At 44.5% G+C, this 18,634-nt stretch overlaps 1 long non-coding RNA gene across 1 annotated transcript in view; it reads right to left on the bottom strand.

Moving 5' to 3' along the window:
- Positions 1-11,653: 11,653 nt before the first annotated feature.
- Positions 11,654-18,634, bottom strand: part of LOC122551718 — a 128,376-nt gene continuing 121,395 nt past the window's right edge. Inside the window, exons 4-5 of the long non-coding RNA XR_006312174.1 lie at positions 15,434-15,596; positions 11,654-11,816 (exon numbers count right to left, since the gene is read on the bottom strand). This is a non-coding gene — a long non-coding RNA (uncharacterized LOC122551718). The remainder of the gene's footprint in view (positions 11,817-15,433; positions 15,597-18,634) is intronic.

Raw genomic sequence — 18,634 nt, forward strand, 5'->3', positions numbered from 1 at the left:
CTCCTTGCCTCAGTGTGGGTCCATTTCCCGGCCGCATTGTGGACGCCATCTCCCGGACACAGTGTGGAGGCCATCTCCTGGCCTCAGTGTGGACTCCATCTCTTGGCCTCAACGTGGGGTCCATCTCCAGGCCTCAGTGTGGGCTTCATCTCCAAGTCTCAGTGTGGACTTCATTTCCGGAGCTCAGTGTGGGCTCTATCGCCCAGCCTCAGCGTAGACATCATCTCCCAGCCTGAGTGTGGACTCCATCTCCCAGCCTCAGTGTGGGCTCCATCTCCCAGCCTCAATATGGGCTCCATCTCCCAGCCTCAATATGGGCTCCTTCTCCCAGCCTCAGCGTAAACTCCATCGCCTAGCCTCAGCGTGGACGCCATCTCCCAGCTTCAGTGTGGACGCCATCTCCTTGCCTCAGTGTGGACTCCATCTCCCAGCCTCAGTGTGGGGTCCATCTCCCAGCCTCAGTGTGGGCTCCATCTCCCGGCCTCAGTGCGGACTCCATCTCCCAGCCTCAGTGTGGACGCCATCTCCCAGCCTCAGCGTGGACACCATCTTAGAAACTCAGCGTAGGCTAGATCTCCCGGCTTCAGTGTGGGTGCCATCTCCCAGCCTCAGTGTGGACTCCATCTCCCGGCCTCAGTGTGGGGTCCATCTCCCAGCCTCAGTGTGGGGTCCATCTCCCACCCTCAGTGTGGACGCCATCTCCCGGCGTCAGTGTGGACTCCATCTAACAGCCTCAGAGTAGACTCCAACTCCCAGCATCAACGTGGGCTCCATCTCCCAGCCTCAGCATGGACACCATATCCCAGTCTCAGCATGGGCTCCATTTCCCAGTCTCAGTGTGGGCTCCATTTCCCAGCCTCACTGTGGACTCCATCTCCAGGTCTCAGTGTGGGCTACATTCCCCGGCCTCAGTGTGGGCTCCATCTCCCGGTCTCAGTGTGGGCTCCATCTCCCAGCCTCAGTGTGGGCTCTATCGCCTAGCCTCAGCGTAAACACCATCTCCCAGCCTCTGTATGGACTCCATCTCCCAGCCTCAATGTGGGATCCATTCCTAGCCTCAGTGTGGACTCCGTCTCCCGGCCTCAGCGTGGGCACCATCTCCCGGCCTCAGCATGGACGCCATCTCCCAGCGTCAGCGTGGGCTCCATCTCCCAGCCTCAGTGTGGACTCCATCTCCCAGCCTCAGTGTGGACGCTATCTCCCAGCCTCAGTGTGGACTCCATCTCCCAGCCTCAGTGTGGGCTCCATCTCCCAGCCTCAGTATGGACGCCATCTCCAGCCTCAGCTTGGACCCGATTTGCCAGCCTCAGTGTGGATTTCAACTCCCAGCCTCAGTGTGGACGCCATCTCCCAGCCTCAGTGTGGACACCATCTCCCAGCCTCAGAGCGGACGCCATCTCCCGGCCTCAGTGTGGACGCCATCCCCCAGCCTCAGCTTGGACTCCATTTCCCAGCCTCAGTGTGGATGCCATCTCCCAGCCTCAGTGTGGACCCCATCTCCAGCCTCAGTGTGGGCTCCATCTCCCGGCCTCGGTGTGGACTCCATCTCCCAGCCTCAGTGTCGACGCCATCTCCCAGCCTCAGTGTGGACTCCATCTCCCAGCCTCAGTGTGGGCTCCATCTCCCAGCCTCAGTGAACGCACAATCTCCCAGCCTCAGTGTGGGCTCCATCTCCCAGCCTCAGTGTGGGGTCCATCTCCCAGCCTCAGTGTGGACGCCGTATCCCGGCCTCAGCGTGGGCACCATCTCCTGGCCTCAGCATGGATGCCATCTCCCAGCGTCAGCGTGGGCTCCATCTCCCGCCCTCAGTGTGGACGCCATCTCCCGGCTTCAGTGTGGACTCCATCTCACAGCCTCAGCATGGGCTCCATCTCCCAGCCTCAGTGTGGACTCCATTTCCGAATCTCAGCATGGACTCCATCTCTCAGCCTCAGTGTGGACTCCATCTCCCAGCCTCAGCATGGGCTCCATCTCCCAGCCTCAGTGTGGACTCCATTTCCGAATCTCAGCATGGACTCCATCTCTCAGCCTCAGTGTGGGCTCCATGTCCCAGCCTCACCGTGGGCTCCATCTCCCAGCCTCAGTGTGGACTCCATTTCCGAGCCTCAGCATGGACTCCATCTCCCAGCCTCAGTGTGGACTCCATTTCCGAGCCTCAACATGGACTCCATCTCCCAGCCTCAGTGTGGACTCCATTTCCGAGCCTCAACATGGACTCCATCTCCCAGCCTCATTGTGGGCTGCATCTCCCAGCCTCAGTGTGGACTCCATCTCCCAACCTCAGCGTGGACACCATCTCCCAGCCTCAGTCTGGACTCTTGGACTCTTGGCCTCAGTGTGGACTCAGCCTCCCAGAATTCCCAGCCTCAAAGTGTAGCCTAGCGCGGTCTGACCCGAAAGGACTGTTATTCCGAACTCTTATTTCTCTATTTTTCTAATTTATTGCTGGACTCCTTAATTTCTTTATTTTTCTAATTTTTTTCCCCTAAGGATCTGTACCTCGGTACTTTGACACCGAAGGTGGCGCTGTAAGTGGAACTTGTAAATGTTTCACTGTACTCAAATGAGTACATGTGACAATAAAGCTAATTCTAGCTCATTCTAATTCAGCGAACATGAGATAGAGCTACAGATTCGTCGCGAGATCCTAAAAAGATGTTGGAGCAACAGTGTGGTGGTGATAGGAGATTTTAATTTTCCCAACATTGACTGGGATACACTTAGTGTTAGAGGATTGGATGGAGCAGAATTTGTAAGGAGCATCCAGGAGGGTTTTCTGAAGCAGTATGTTGGTAGTCCAACTCATGAAGGGGCCATACTGGACCTGGTGTTTGGAAATGAACCCGGCTGGGTGGTTGAAGTTTCAGTGGGGGATTACTTTGAGAATAGTGATCATAATTCCATAAGTTTTAGGATACTCATGGACAAAGACAAGCGTGGTCCTGAAGATAAAGTGCTAAACTGGGGGAAGGCCAACTATACCGAAATTTGGCAGGAGCTGGGAAATGTAGATTGGGAGTAGCTGTTTGAAGGGAAATCCACATTGATATGTGGGAAGCTTTTAAAGAGAGGTTGATTAGAGGTCAAGAGAGATATGTCCCTGTGAAAATGAGGTGTAGAAATAGCAAGATTAGGGAACCATGGATGACAGGTGAAATTGTGAAACTAGCTAAGAGGAAAAAGGATGCTTAAATAAGGTCGCAGCGACTGAAGTCAGACAAAGCTTTGGAAGAATATCGGGAATGTTGGACCAATCTGAAATGAGGAATTAAGAGGGCTAAAAGTGGTCATGGGATATCCTTACTGAGCAGGGTTAAGGAAAACCCCAAAGCCTCTTATTCATATATAAGGAGCAAGAGGGTAATGAGGGAAAGGGTTGGCCCACTCCAGGACAAAGGAGTATGCGTGGCACCAGAGAAAATCGATGATATTCTTAACGAGTACTTTGTATCGGTATTCCCTGAGGAATGAGTCATGCCGGATGCTGAGGTTAGGGATAGGTATTTGAATACTCTAGGTCAAGTCGGCATAAGGAGAGAGGAAGTGTTGTGTATTCTAAAAGGCATTAAGGTGGACGAGTCCCCAGGTCCAGATGGGATCTATTCCATGGTTAATGAGGGAAGCGAGGGAGGAAATAGTTGGGGCTTTAACAGATATCTTATCAGCATCCTTGAAAACGGGGGAGGTCCCAAAGGATAGGAGAATTACTAATGTCCCCTTGTTTAAGAAGGTTATCAGGGATAATCCAGGTAATTATAGATCTGTGAACCTTAGGTCAGTGGTAGGGAAATGACTGGAGAAGATAGTAAGGGATAAAATATAACCCATTTGGAAGAAAATGGGCTCATCAGTGAAAGACAGCATTTTTATTTGCGGGGAAGGTAATATCTTACAAACCTAATAAAATTATTTGAAGAGGTGACAAAGTTGATTGATGAGGCAAAGGATGTAGACGTCATATACACCAACTTTAGTAAGGCATTTGATAGGATTCCCCATGGTAGGCTGATGAAAAAAGTGAAGTCACATGGGGTCCAGGGTGTTCTAACTTGATGGATAGAGAACTGGCTGGGCAACAGGAGACAGAGACAGGAGCTTCTCAAAATGGAGACTTGCGACCAGTGGTCCATGCCGGGACCACTGTTGTTTGTGATATACATAAATGATTTGGAAGAAGGTGTAGGTTACCTCATTAGCAAGTTTACAGATGATGCTAAGAATGGTTCAGTAGCAGATAATGAAGGAGACTGTCAGGGAGTACTGCAGACTATAGATAGATTAGAGAGTTGGGCAGAGAAATGGTGGATGGACTTCAATCTGGACAAACTCAAGGTGATCCATTTTGGAAAATGCAATTCCAGAACAAACTGTATGGTAAATGGAAAACTCCTGGGGAAAATTGATGTATAGAGAGATCTGAGTGTTCAGGTCCATTGTACCCTGAAGGTGGCAAAGCAGGTCAGTAGAGTGGTCAAGAAGGCATATAGCATTGCTTTCCTTCATCGGATGGGGTATTGAGTACAAGAGTTGGCAGGTCATGTTATAATTGTATAAGACTTTGGTTCGACTACATTTGGAATATCATGCACTGTTCTGGTCGCCACCTTACCAAAAGGATGCAGATGCTTTGGAGAGGGTTCACCAGGATGTTGTCTGCTATGGAGGGTACTAGCTGTGAGCAAAGCTTGAGTAGATTAGGATTATTTTCATTGGAAACATGGCGGTTGAGAGGGACCTGATTGAGGCCTACAAAATCATGACAGGCATTGACAGTGGGGATAGCAAGAAACTTTTTCCCAGAGTGGAGGACTCAATTACTAGGGGTCACAATTTCAAAGTGAGAAGGGAAAAGTTCAGTGTAGATAGACGTGGAAAGTGTTTTTACGCACAGGTTGGTGGGTGCCTGGAATGCACTGCCAGCGGAGGTGGTAGGTATGGGGATAATAGCGTCGTTTAAAATGTATCTAGACAGATACGGCACGGTGGCATATGGGCGGCACGGTGGCACAGTGGTTAGCACTGCTGCCTCACAGCGCCAGAGACCCGGGCTCAATTCCCGCCTCAGGCGACTGACTGTGTGGAGTTTGCACATTCTCCCTGTGTCTGCGTGGGTTTCCTCCGGGTGCTCCGGTTTCCTCCCACAGTCCAAAGATGTGCAGGTCAGGTGAATTGGCCATGCTAAATTGCCCGTAGTGTTAGGTAAGGGGTAAATGTAGGGGTATGGGTGGGTTGCGCTTCGGCGGGGCAGTGCGGACTTGTTGGGCCGAAGGGCCTGTTTCCACACTGTAAGTAATCTAATCTAATCTAATAAGATACATGAATGGGCAGGGAGCAAAGGGATACACATCCTTAGAAAATAGCAGATTTAGGTAGAGGATATGGATCGGGGCAGGCTTGAAGGGCCGAAGGGCCTGTTTCTGCACTGTAATGTTCTGTGTTTTTGTTCCAGGTCTAATATGGCTGAAATGTCTCATATCCATACACAACAGCAAAATCTCTCTTTCTGTACCGGTATATCTGCCCTCAGCTGAAGGCTGAGCTTTGGTCTTCCATCTTCTAGCTGGGCTGCTCACTCTATTTCTACCAACACAGGATGACAGCTTCTCTCTGTTTTGTGTAACAAGTGTTTATCTATTGCACATCACTTGCGTGAATTGTTAAAACTCCTTACACTTCATTTTCATATCTCTGGTACTCGATATCTTTTCTCATCAGCTGCCGTGGGTTGGCTGTATGTTTCAACATGTGAGGTGTGCTGTGTCGAGTGAAGGAAAGTTCTCAAGTCTTTCCTGTATTTTGACCCTTTGATCTCGGAGTTGTCATGGCATTCTGCCACTCTTATAATGTATTTGTCTACATTTGTATGATTCCTGATGAAGTGCTTATGCACGAAACATCGACTCTCCTGCTCCTCGGATGCTGCCTGACTGGCTGTGCTTTTCCAGCCACACACTCTTCGACTCTGATCTCCAGCATCTGCAGTCCTCACGTCCTGCTGCACTTGTGTGATTCCAGTTTTCCTGATTCTCCTCATGGCTTCATTTCGACAGTGATCATGATCTCAGTCCACCATAGATTTGTTGATCATCAGCTAACAAGCAAACTGTTTGTTTATGTCCTCTGTATGTCACATCTACCTTCTGGCTCACTTAAGGCCCAAAGATAAGCATAAGAATTGACACCAGTCGAAGAGCTTGTTGAATGTTGTGAACAGCACAGATTCCTTCTCAAGCTTCATGGACCAGTTAGAGCTTCTGTTGTCAAATGTGTTCAAAACCTTTGCCTCTGCCGGGGACTTTTATGCCTTCCAATATTAGAGTAGGATGGTAATTCCTATTTATTGCTGGATTAAAAGATTTTGAATCTAAGGAACTTCTTAATAAGCTATTTGACTTCTCAGTCTGAACAATGTAATTTACGTAGATTATAGGCTCTGTGACTCCAGCAATTACTTGCTCGTCTACCAAATCTTGGAGCTTTCTTTCAAGCTTTGCTTTCAATTTTATTGGTGCTTTGTGTTGGGGAATGGATCACTGGTTTCATTAAGATGTATGATTCAAGACCATGATATTGAACATAGGAACAGAAGTAGGCCATTCAGCCCATCAAATCTGCTCTATCATTCAATGAGATCAAGGCTGATCTGATAATACTCGATAGACAAGCAGGAGGTTGGAAAAATACAGGCAGCATCAGGAGGTGCAGAAGTCAATGTTTCAGGTATACCCTTTCTTCAGGTCTGGGGGTGGATGTAAGAGGAGCTGTGTTCTTCCAGTCTCCTGCTTGTCTACCTTGGAATCTACCTTGGAATCCAGCATCTGCAGTTTTTCTGTCTGATAATACTCAACTCTACTTTCCCATCTTTTCCTAATAACCATTGATTACATTACTAATTAATAATCTGTGTATTAAAACTTTCAAAACCTACAAACATCTCATTAAACCACTCTGAATACATTTGTAGCATTTCTTTATTGCTTCTGATCAGAAGACTTTTTTTAATGGATGTCCTGTATCAATCAACATGGCACCTCCTTCATCTCATAGTTTACTGAGTTTAGCTGCAGTTCTTTGCCAACTCAGGATAGCAGGGTGTTCCCACAATGCAGAGCATATCATGAAAGTCGACTTCCTTGTGTTCCTCTGATTTGTTGCAAACTGTTAAATCTTCTTTTCTCTGAAAGCTGTTAGCATGATGTTACTTGTTTTCAGAACATCTTTCACTGAGTAACCATTTATCTTTTATGTTTTCAGGAAAGACCTTCGGATATAGTCTGATCAGGATGATGTTTCTCTGTGCTCCAGCATAAAGCTTCAGTTTCAGATTTATGATTGTGGGCTTATTTGTCACTCTCTCTCTGAACTGCTGTGTGAATATACATTTTAGGAAATGTTGCATCCAGATATTCCATGCAGTTGTGTGGTTTTGGTGCCTATTCAGCCCTTAAACAGATCATCTTTCAGGATATGGATGGTTTGGGGGGTTTTCTTCTTATTTGCTGTGTGTTCTATGTTTGATAACTTACTTACCATCTTCTTTCCTTCTTCTGCACTTTCCACAAACACTGCAGTTTGATCCACACGTAAGATATTCCCTCCCACTTGAACTCTTGTGGTCATCCGCAGTTCCTGCACAGGCTTCTCTCTTATGTGCATTCTTTTGTTTCTGTTTCATTAAATCAACCCCACAGCATTTCTCTTGACTTAACTGAAGGCTAGTTACTTGGGAAGTCAGTGTCTTCATCTATCTATATGTGGTTTGATGACCTCTAACAGCCTGTGATGTTGTAATCCCTTGATCTTTCCATGCGAATCTTTTTGAAAATCAGGGTATGCAGGTTCTTAACTCCACAGATCTATCAGCTTTTCATCTGTCCTTTTGAATTTGTATTTCCTGGTTGCATCTTTCAGTCTCATTAAGAAATTGTTACCAGGTTTCCCTGGTTCCAGAATTAGACTACAAAGTTCTTATTGCTGGATCCAATGGCTTGACTTTGATTGAAAATGAGTGTTGAATTTTTTGAGTATTTAAGTGAATGTTTTACTATTTTCCTCATCCTATGTCCAGCAAGCAAACAAAACTAACCCTTTTGTTCCTGGTTATGTAGCTGACCCTTTACTTTTTGAAAGTTTTTCAATATCAGTTTGCACTCTTGTTTAAACGTCTCTGTGCATTCATTGCTGCTACTGATTTAATTTGATTTGATTTGATTTATTATGGTCACACGTATGTAGGTACAATGAAAAATGTTGTTTTGCGTGCAGTACAGACCAATCATTCCGTACAAAGTGCATTAGGGTAATAGACAGAGCAAAGAGTACAATATTACGGCTATAGAGAATGTACACAAAGAACAAGATCAACATTAAATTTAATATTTGAGAGGTCCATTCAGAAATCTAATAACAGCAAGGATGAAGCTGTTCTTGAATCTGTTTGTATGTTTGTCTAAGCTTTTGTACCTTCTGCCAGAAGAGGTTGGAAGAGATTATATCCGGGTGGGAGGGGTCTTTGATTGTGTTGGCTGACTTTCCAAGACAGCGAGTTTAGATGGAGTCAATGGATGGAAGGCTGGCTTGCATGATGAACTAGGCTGTGTTCACAACTCTCTGAAGTTTATTTATGGTCCTGGGCAGAGCAGTTGCCATACCAAGCTATGATGCATCCAGATAGAATGCTTCGCACAGTGCATCTTTTACAATTGTTTATGGACATGCTGAACTTCCTTGGCGTTCTGAGGAAGTAGAGGCATTGTTGTTCTTTCTTGACCACAGCATCAATGTGGATAGACCAGGACAGATTGCTGGTGATCGTCACTCCTAGGAACCAACTGTGATGTCCGTCTCATTTTTGGAAGATTCATTCAGTCTTTCTCTCTCTGGCTGTAAGTTGGGTTGATTTTTGTCCATCTATTTCAATGTTAAATTCATTTAAAATGTTTCAGCCTTACCTACAGACACATGCGTTTACTATGTTATGTCTATTGGTTCCCATGTGCTTAAAATTATTGTGCTTTTACACTCAAAATGCTGGAGCCACATTGAGTGTATTTCTTTAGAGTTATCCATGTGGTTGGTTTCCTGCTGTATTGTTGCTCAGCACCAGACTGCAGTTTAGCAGTAAATGTGGCAGCCTGAATGCACAGTCATATAGCAATTATTTCCTAACAGTGATAGATGTAACACAAGCAGTCTTCTTCACTTCAAGAAATAAATCTTGGTTTGTGCACTGTGGTTAACTATAGCTAAAATCTGATCCAGTAAGTGTTGATGGCTGCATGTGTTCTTTATTTCCTTTCCACAAGAACTTTTTTGGCAATCTCTGTAGTTTCAGCTATTTGTTCTGGTAATGTTTGTTCTTTCTTTATTCAGTGTAAAGGAAGGTATGAGCTTTTGAACTCTGTTGGCACAGTTTGATCTGTACTATGCAAATAATGTTATAATTTCATTCACATACATTGTCCTAACACAAGAGCCTTGCCTGCTTCACTGAAATCGATGCCACCTTCGGTAAAGACAGCAGAGACATATGCCATAATGAACCCCCTTGACTTTCATTTTGCTGACCTCCAGGATTTGTCAAATCCCACCCCCCCTACTGACTTGGATAGACAGCTCCAGCTGATGACTGATCAGCCCCTGACTAATGGTTGCCTGCCTTGATCTGACTGAGATCTGTTCCTTTTTAGACTTTGAGACACGGCCATGTGGTTGAACTTAGTGCATTGGCTGTTGGTGTATTCTGTAGGTGTCAAACTGACATAGCCTGGTGCCATATAACAACATGATGACTGCTGAGTGCTGATAATCTGCCTGCCTTTGTTTGTGTACAGCGAGACTGAAGAACCATGAGCCTTTAAGGTGGAGCTGAAGAGACAAAACATGAAAAGCAAAGTAATGTAGCGGTGCTATGTACGTCAAAGAATGTACGAAGTGAGCACTAAAGGAGTGAGCAAGGAGCCTGGTCCAATCGATGAGATGATTGTCTCTCCTTGCGTGTGATTCCTTGGAAGAGGCCTTCCAAAGTGCAGCAGTGAAGTGCAGAACACATATTACAGGTAGATCAGTGCTATGTTGTGATGATACAGTGAGGCTGGTACATTTTGGACGCCACAGTCTGTGGACAGTGGGTGCATGTGGTCACTGCCATGAAGCATGATCCAAGATGTTGGTGCTGGGTGTCAAAGGTGGCGATCTGGAGGACCAATCAGTACGCAACAGTCACCAGGTACCCACGCTGAATTTCATGTTGAAAATTGTCTCCATCTAGTTTCCATTCAGTGCACGGGAGAATGGGAAACTTCATATCACTGAGTTGAGATTAGATATTAATGAGGATGTGAATACATACTAATGTACACAAATTGGCCTCTCACTGCTCACTACTGAGAATCTCGTCTCACCTTGATTGGAAAATAGGACTATATGCTCTCGACATTGAGAAGCTCCTTGCTGGCAATTTTATGCGATTTCCCCAACATTTGCCTTATGGTCCATATTGTTCAGGAGCTGGGAAGAGTCTGTCCTTAAAAACAGGAAGTAAGAATCCCTATAAATAGTTAATGAGGAAAAGAATTAACAAAGTAAACATTGGTCCTATCGAAAATGAGTCTGGAGAATTGATAATGAAAAGTAAGGAGACGTCAGGTGAATGGAACAGGTATGTTTGCAGTAAACACAGATAAGAGCCTGAGAAACTCAACAGGTCTGGCTGCATCTGGAGAGACCCCAAACAGACCCCACCACCAAGGATATATTTCCCTCCCCTCCCCTATCAGCGTTCCGGAAAGACCACTCCCTCCGCGACTCCCTTGTCAGGTCTACAGCCCCCACCAGCCCAACCTCCACTCCCGGCACCTTCCCCTGCAACTGCAAGAAATGCAAAACTTGCGCCCACACCTCCACCCCCTCACTTCCCTCCAGGCCCCAAGGGATCCTTCCAACTCACCTGCACCTTCACACACATCATTTACTGCATCCGCTGCACCCAATGTGGCCTCCTCTATATTGGGGAGACAGGCCGCCTACTTGCAGAATGTTTCAGAGAACACCTCTGGGACACTCGCACCAACCAACCCAACCGTCCCGTGGCTGAACACTTTAACTCCCCCTCCCACTCCGCCAAAGAAATGCAGGTCCTTGGCCTCCTCCATCACTAGACCATGGCAACACGATGCCTGGAGGGAGAGCGCCTCATCTTCCGCCTAGGAACCCTCCAGTCACAAGTGATGAATGCAGACTGTAGAAGGGCTTATGCCCGAAATGTCGATTCTCCTGCTCCTTGGATGCTGCCTGACCTGCTGCGCTTTTCTAGCAACACATTTTTCGGCTCTTATCTCCAGCATCTGCAGACCTCACTTTCTGCTAGCATCTGGAGAGAGAAAGACAGAATTAATGTTTGAAGTCCAATGTGACACTTCTTCAGAAATATATTGGAAGCAGCTCAGAGAATGTTTACCAGTCCTGAAAAAAGAGTCGTACCGGATTTGAAAAGTTAATTCTGCTTTCTCTCTACAGATGCTGCCAGGCCTGCTGAGGTTTTCCAGCACTTCCTATTTTTACCCGGAATAGTTCTGTTGACTTATGAGGAAAGGTTGGACAGTCTAGGCTCATATCCACTGGAATTTAGAAGATTAAGAGGCAAATTGATTGTAATGTATAAGATCTTAACAGTCTTGACAGAGTGGATGTGGAGACGGAGTTTTCTTTTACCTGAGGATCTAGAATTGCTGGTCACTGTTACAAATTAAGGGATCACCCAGTAGCAAAGAGAATGTGTTTCTCACAGAGTGTTGTACATCTTAGGAAGTCTGTTCCTGAAAAGAAAGTAGAATGCGAGTCATTGAATGTTTTTCAGGCACAGATAGACAAATTCTTGGTAAGTAAGTGGCAAATGGTTATCAGAATCAAGTGAGAGGAAGCATGCGACTTCCTCTGTTGAGAGGATGGCAACTGTTATGGTGGGCCTGCTCTGGCAGATTGCTCAGAGGCTGCTGGATATGCACACAGACCTTCACTCTGTCGTGCTAGGCTTGGGCGCACTGCAGCAATGGCTGAGTTAGAGCAAGACCTTAATATCTCTCCCTATATACTTTCTTCTGAAGGAATCAGAGAGCTATCATTCTGCACTGACAGGAAACGAGGAGCACCAGCACGAGAACCTTCGGAAACTCCTTCCAGGTCATTCCCTTCCATTTGGCATCCCTGCCAGTGAGTTCATCACCTCCAGCAGGTCAGGTCCAGGAGGATCCCAACAGGCCTAGGAACACCAGACAGCCACCAGAAACATTTATCTCACATCTCCAGGGTGGGGCTGCCTCCACATCAACTGTGAGTGTCAGCCTGATCCCAGGAATTGTGATTGCAGAAGAACAATTTTTAAAATTATAAGGTACAGTGATGACAGATGTTTTATCACTGTATAGATGAAGCTCACTTGTAAATATAGGTTTAATTTTATTTTATTCATGTACATGGTAATTTCATTGTGCAGCAACTTATTGTAATGACTGTGGGCACTGCACCTCATTCCTGAACAATTTTGGATGATATTGACCTATGGATAGAGTTTTTATTGTGTCACATCATCAGTACTCTCGCGGCATCACTAAGTATTTTAACAGACAGTGATAATGTACAATTAATCTTTGGGAAATATTTGTAATGATGTGGCTTTGGAACATATCTGGTGATCCATGAGGTAGTGTTCATTTGATTTGTGTCCATCTGAGCATGGTGTCTGAACAACTTGTGCATCCAAGTAGTTACACGTTTTCTTAGTATCAACATGTCCAAGGGACTGCACCCCCATACCATCATTTGGAGATTTTGTCAATGACACACAAGGGTGTCCTTGCTAGTTTAAGATTCATGTGGCTTTCAATGTTGCATTCATAATTACATACTTACCACATAAAACATAGAACAGGACATCACCGGGACAGGCCTGGGAAAAGGATTTTGACTATTTACCCTATGCATGTCTCATAATTTTATATACTTTTATCAGGTCACCCTTCAGCTGCTGCTATTCCATCAAAAGCTATCCAAGTTTGTGCGGCCTCTCCTTATAGCTACACACTCAGATCCAGGCAACATTCTGGTTCAGGCTCCAAAGCCTCCATATCTTTCCTTTCGTGTGATGACCAGAACCGCACACAGTTCTCCCAATGTGACCTGATTAAAGTTTTATATAACTGCAACATGACTTGCCAACATTTATGCTCAATGCCCTGACCAATGAAAGGAAGCATGCCATACATCTTCTTTACCACCTTTATCCACTTGTGTCGTCACTTTCAGGGAACTATGGACTTAGACCCTAAGATCCCCCTGTATATCAATGTTCTGAGGAGTCATGACATTTACTGTACACTTTCCTCTTGCATTTTACCTCCCAAAATGTATCACCTTACACATGTCCTGATTAAACTCCATCTGCCCAGTTCTTCACCAACTTTCTAACTGATCTATCTCCTGCTGTATCCTTTCCTAGAAAGAGCTGCTGACCTTTTTAGACAACTGATGTTAGATTTCTGTGCAGTCATAATGGACACTGATCTTAATAGAAGTGGTGATATATGCGACTTACCACATCCTGCAGCATCCTCAGCTGCCCCTGGAACTGCCAGTCTAATATTTGCAGGTAGTTGCAGTATCTGCAGTTTACAGCGTGTGGCACAATGCTCACCATTGCACTGGAGACCAGCTGCCAGCTTCCATCACTGCTAGCTGCTCTGCTGCCACTCAGTGATGCTGTTCTGCCTGTCACTCTCACTGTTCTGCCTGTCACTCTCACTGTTCCCTCCACTACCCCGTACCCTCAGAAGCCCACAAGATGCCACAACAAACAGAACCAACCCACAGCACTCAACAGCCAAGGAGAAAGGCCCTTCCCTCCCTCCCTCCTATCTTCCAGCAGCTTTGCATTCTTTTTCTCCCTTCCCTGGACTCTCTCCTCCAGCCAGTCTCTGTGCCCCAGTCTCCCGCCAGCCCTTGGCCAACCTCCCACTCCTGTGCCTCCACCTGATCTCAATCATTCTATTGTTGAACAACCTGTCTCTTGGGCAACAAGACACTGGCTCTTCATTCCAATTCCAACAAGCACACCACTTGGCCTGGTGCACACCACTTACTTCAAACTGGGAGTATGAAGGCATGAATTTCTCACAAATAAATAACTCACCCGGGAAGAGGAACTTAATTCTGACAAGATTGCTTCTTTATAAGCATGTATGATATACCAATAGATCATAAGCTCTTTCAGATGCTCACTATCGAGAGATTTGACTTGCCTTCAAAGATCCCTAACCTTGATAATTTAGTTTGGAGAAGCTGATTTTTCACCTCCTGCTCAGTTACTTTCCCTGGCTTCCGATTACCAGGAACAGCATAAGGTTCTACCCGCAGATATGAATTTTGTGCAGAGTGGGATGGGTGATAGACATAAAGGGGAGGCTATCACTGCTTATAGTTTAAACAGTAAGTCCCCTACAGAAAGAAAATTGTGTTTAATCAAGTATGTTTTTTTGTTCATCATTACAATAAAGATCTTAAAACACAAAATCTTGCTGTGTAACTGACCACCCAGCACCTTGACGTTCAAATCTTGGTTGACACATTGTTAGTCCCTAGGGATGTCTCAACATGGGATAATCTCACTCAAAGATGTTACTGAAGGGTTGTTCCTGGAGTGTTACTGCATGCTTTTTGGAGGTCCAGGCATATCATGGAGCTAGAATTTTAAGGGAGGAGTGGAGTACTCTTTCCAACACAAATATCATTCAGCAGCTAATGGATCTAAAAGGAGTTTGCCCCATACCCACAACAGGTACAGACTGAACATGCAGAGGGTGAAACCTTCACTTCTTAGTGCGGGGAGGTCTTGCTCTCAAGTACTACCAGCCAATCTTATTGACTGGCAGCTCTTGCAGTATCCCGGAGCACAGTTTGAGATGGAGAGAAGTCAGCAAGCCTAGGGATGGGAATGATGTAGAGGGGTGCAGGAGTTGAGGTGGGTTTGTTTTGGGGGGCAGTTTGGATGGAGCAAAGCATGTGCAGGGGTGGGGATAGCATTCGGCAGGTTGTCCCTGATGCACAGAAGGCAATCTCCACCCTCCAATAACGTGCTGCTCTTTCTTCCTGCATTTTAATAACTTGCATTTAAAGAACAGCCTAGCCACAGCAACTGTATTATGAAATGGGCAGCATAACATTTCAGTCAATTGTCTCGATGATGAGATCAGTAACCTTTAATGATTCATTTTAAAATGGTTGGCAGTCTTCTGATATCAATGTCCACCTTCCCATTATTATAGTGGAAGCTGGGAGGTTGGCAGGAAGCTGGTGGTGGTTTCCATGCCTGACAAAAACACACCAGGCAGGTGCCCATAAGCACCAGGCCACGGTGCAGTGGTTTTCACAATTCACTTACGTTAGCCAAATCCCCAGATACGAGGTTCCATCAAGCTGAATCTTCCCATTCTGCATCCTTGTTGACTGCTGTTTTCTTATCCTTAAATGTACTTCCATTTCAAACATTTTTAGGGCCATTAAAAATCATTCCTCAATGTTGATTTTTCTTTTGCAATGTCAGCCTGTAAGTAATGAATCTCCTATTGTTATTCTGTGGATATTAGATCATTTTATGAGGCAAATTACCTGCTTACTACAAAAACATCTGACTAAGTCAATTACATAAAATGTGTACAATACATTTCGAGATTTTGTCTGATGTAGTATATGATTAAATTATTTATGTTATGGCACCAAACTGAGCATTATAATTGTAGTGTTAAACATCTAGTACACTACACTTTCAAACATAGTTTTGTTAACATGTTAGATTGTCACATTTACGAAATTACTTCATTTCTGCATTAGCATTTCATTTAATTCTGCACTTGGCAGATTGATTTAAACTCCCTGGCACTCTTTAGTATTTGCCTCATTATTTTTTGATGAGCTGTTTTAGAGGCTCTCTATTTAATCATGTCTTTACTCTTGTCATCTGAACCTGACACATCAGGGGAACAAACAACTGAGAGAAAGCCAGCGTGCAATGTGAAGCTGTCTAACATGTGAGTTTTTCTTTGCTTTCAAATTGAATCAGAGCTGACAACTTACAAAAATCTAAACAGAGATTTCAACATTAGAGACAGAATGTTAACTGTAGAAAGCCAATTACACCTTGCATATGTTGAAGTCATGGATGAGTTATTAGTATGTCTATTTGGCTCAAAACTTAAATGGCATGACACACATTTAGCTATCAAGTTTGTATTCATTCCATGGATTGCTACAACCAAGGTTGGAGGAGTGCCTTGTTATTCTCTGTTGCCAGTACTCTTAACGAACATATATTTTACTGTTTTAGCCAGTTACTAATGTGGCTAATGTTATTCTTTACCAATATTAGTTTCAGAATGCAAAAAAAGCTCAGATTTTTTTTAAAAAGCAATAAAATTATTTGTCTGTTATAGAAACAGGATTTACTCAACCAAATACAAAGATGATTAGTACACAGTTTAACAGGAGAAGTATTGATATAAAAATTCTAAAAAAGGAGCTTAGCAGACACATGTGCACATACATAAAACTAGCTAAAGATAAATAAGGGAATTTTCTGGGGAGTGATGAACTTGTTTAAACAAATATTTTGGCCAAATAATTGTACCTGCTTGTGTTCTAAGTATACCAAATAGCTTTCATTCTGGCATCCATAAAGATGGGTGTCACCAGACCCATGTGGTTATCACTGGGATTTTTTCAGAAGCAGTCCATCTATGGGTCATTAAGAGGCGGTCTTCCGGGAACAATTCAGCAGAATTGTATCACCAGCCTATTCAGTCTCTCCCTATTGCTCAAACCCTCCAACCCTGGCAACATCCTTGTAAATCTTTTCTGAACCTTTTCCAGTTCTATAGCAGGGAGACCAGAATTCAGAAATCTGAGAAGGGGCATCTTTTTAAATCTTAAGTCTGGAATTTTTCATTTTTCTTCAATAATGTTAATCTCCCAGCTTCAGGTTAAACAATTTGCATTATCAGGCCTTAAATATCATGTTTCCTTTGTTCTGAAGCTACTGCTGGAAATGAGCATTGTCATCACTGTAATTTAAGTTCAGTCTTTTGCACTCAACTGCCTTTGAATTAAAGCATTAGAATCAGTAATGGTGCTTACAGAAGTCATATGGTATAAGGTATGTAAAAACACTGTTAGCACACACATCGATGCTTCTATTTTCAGTGCCTTTTTAAACTAAGTAGTCAGATACATATGTTTAAGTGTTTATGAACATTTTCAGCCACAATGTTAATGTTTAAAGGGAATATGCTCTTTGCTGAAATGGAAACAAGATTTGCTGGAGAAACTCAGCACGTTTGGCAGCATCTAGAGAGAGAGAAAGTAAAGGGAATATTTTAGTGACCCTTCTTCAGTACATTGCTGAGCTTCTTAGTCATGGCTCCAAAAAGTAACATGTTGATCAACAAAAATAAATGGTTTCAGGATAGAGGAAACTCAGGCTGCTTCTTAAGAACATTTTTGACATTTTAAAAGATTAACCTTCAATGTACAGTCATCGATTTGAAATAATCTGTTTCTCTCTCCACAGATGCTGCCTGACCTACTGTGCCAGTTTTCCTGATTCAGATTTCCTGTTCCCGCAGTATTTCATGCTGAATCTGGGAATAAGGGGACGCAAGTAAACACAGATACATTTGCACTTGGCTGTCTTGATGACAGATACAAACATATGAACTATGAGCTGCAGTAGTCATTCAGTCCCTTGAGCCTCATAGCTGATCTGTTCATGTTTAAAATTCCTCATTCCAATCTTCCCCAGTAACCTTGTGGCTACAAGAGCAGGTCAGAGGCTAGAAATACAGCAATGACTAACTCACCTCTTTATTCCCCAAAGTCTGTCCACAATCTACAAGGCACAAGACAGCAGTGTGATGGAATATTCCCCAATTCCCTGGATGGGGTCAGCTCCAACAACACTCAAGAAGCTTGACATCATCCAGGACAAAGATGCCCACTTGACTGGCACCACATCCACAAATATTGGCTCTCTCCATCACCAATGCTCAGTAGTAGCACTGAGACACACTGCAAAAATTCACCAAAGTTCATTAGAAAGCACCTTCCAAACTCATGACCACTTCCATCTAGGTCAGGGCATCATTTACATGAGAACACCAACAACTGCAATGTCCCCTCCCAGCCACTCACCATTCTGACTTGGAAATATATCACCAATCCTTCAGTGCCGCTGAGTCAAAATCCTGGAATTCTTTCCCTCATGACATTGTAGGTCAACCTATAGCACGTGGACTGCAGCGGTTCAAGAAGACAGCTGACCGCCACCTTCTCAAGGAAAATTAATGATGGGCAATAAATGCTGGTCTCGTCAAAGATCCCCACATCCTGTGAATCAATAAAACAAAAGAAAGAAAGAAAAACCAGAAGATAATGAGAATCCAGAGAAAGTATATTCTTGTCAGGGTGAAAGGGAAGGCTGGTAGGTATAGGGAATGCTGGATGACTAAAGAAATTAAGGGTTTGGTTAAGAAAAAGAAGGAAGCACATGTCAGGTATAGACAGGATAGATTGAGTGAATCCTTAGAAGAGT

This window comes from Chiloscyllium plagiosum, chromosome 1 (assembly GCF_004010195.1).
Source record: "Chiloscyllium plagiosum isolate BGI_BamShark_2017 chromosome 1, ASM401019v2, whole genome shotgun sequence".
Classification (NCBI taxonomy): domain Eukaryota; kingdom Metazoa; phylum Chordata; class Chondrichthyes; order Orectolobiformes; family Hemiscylliidae; genus Chiloscyllium; species Chiloscyllium plagiosum.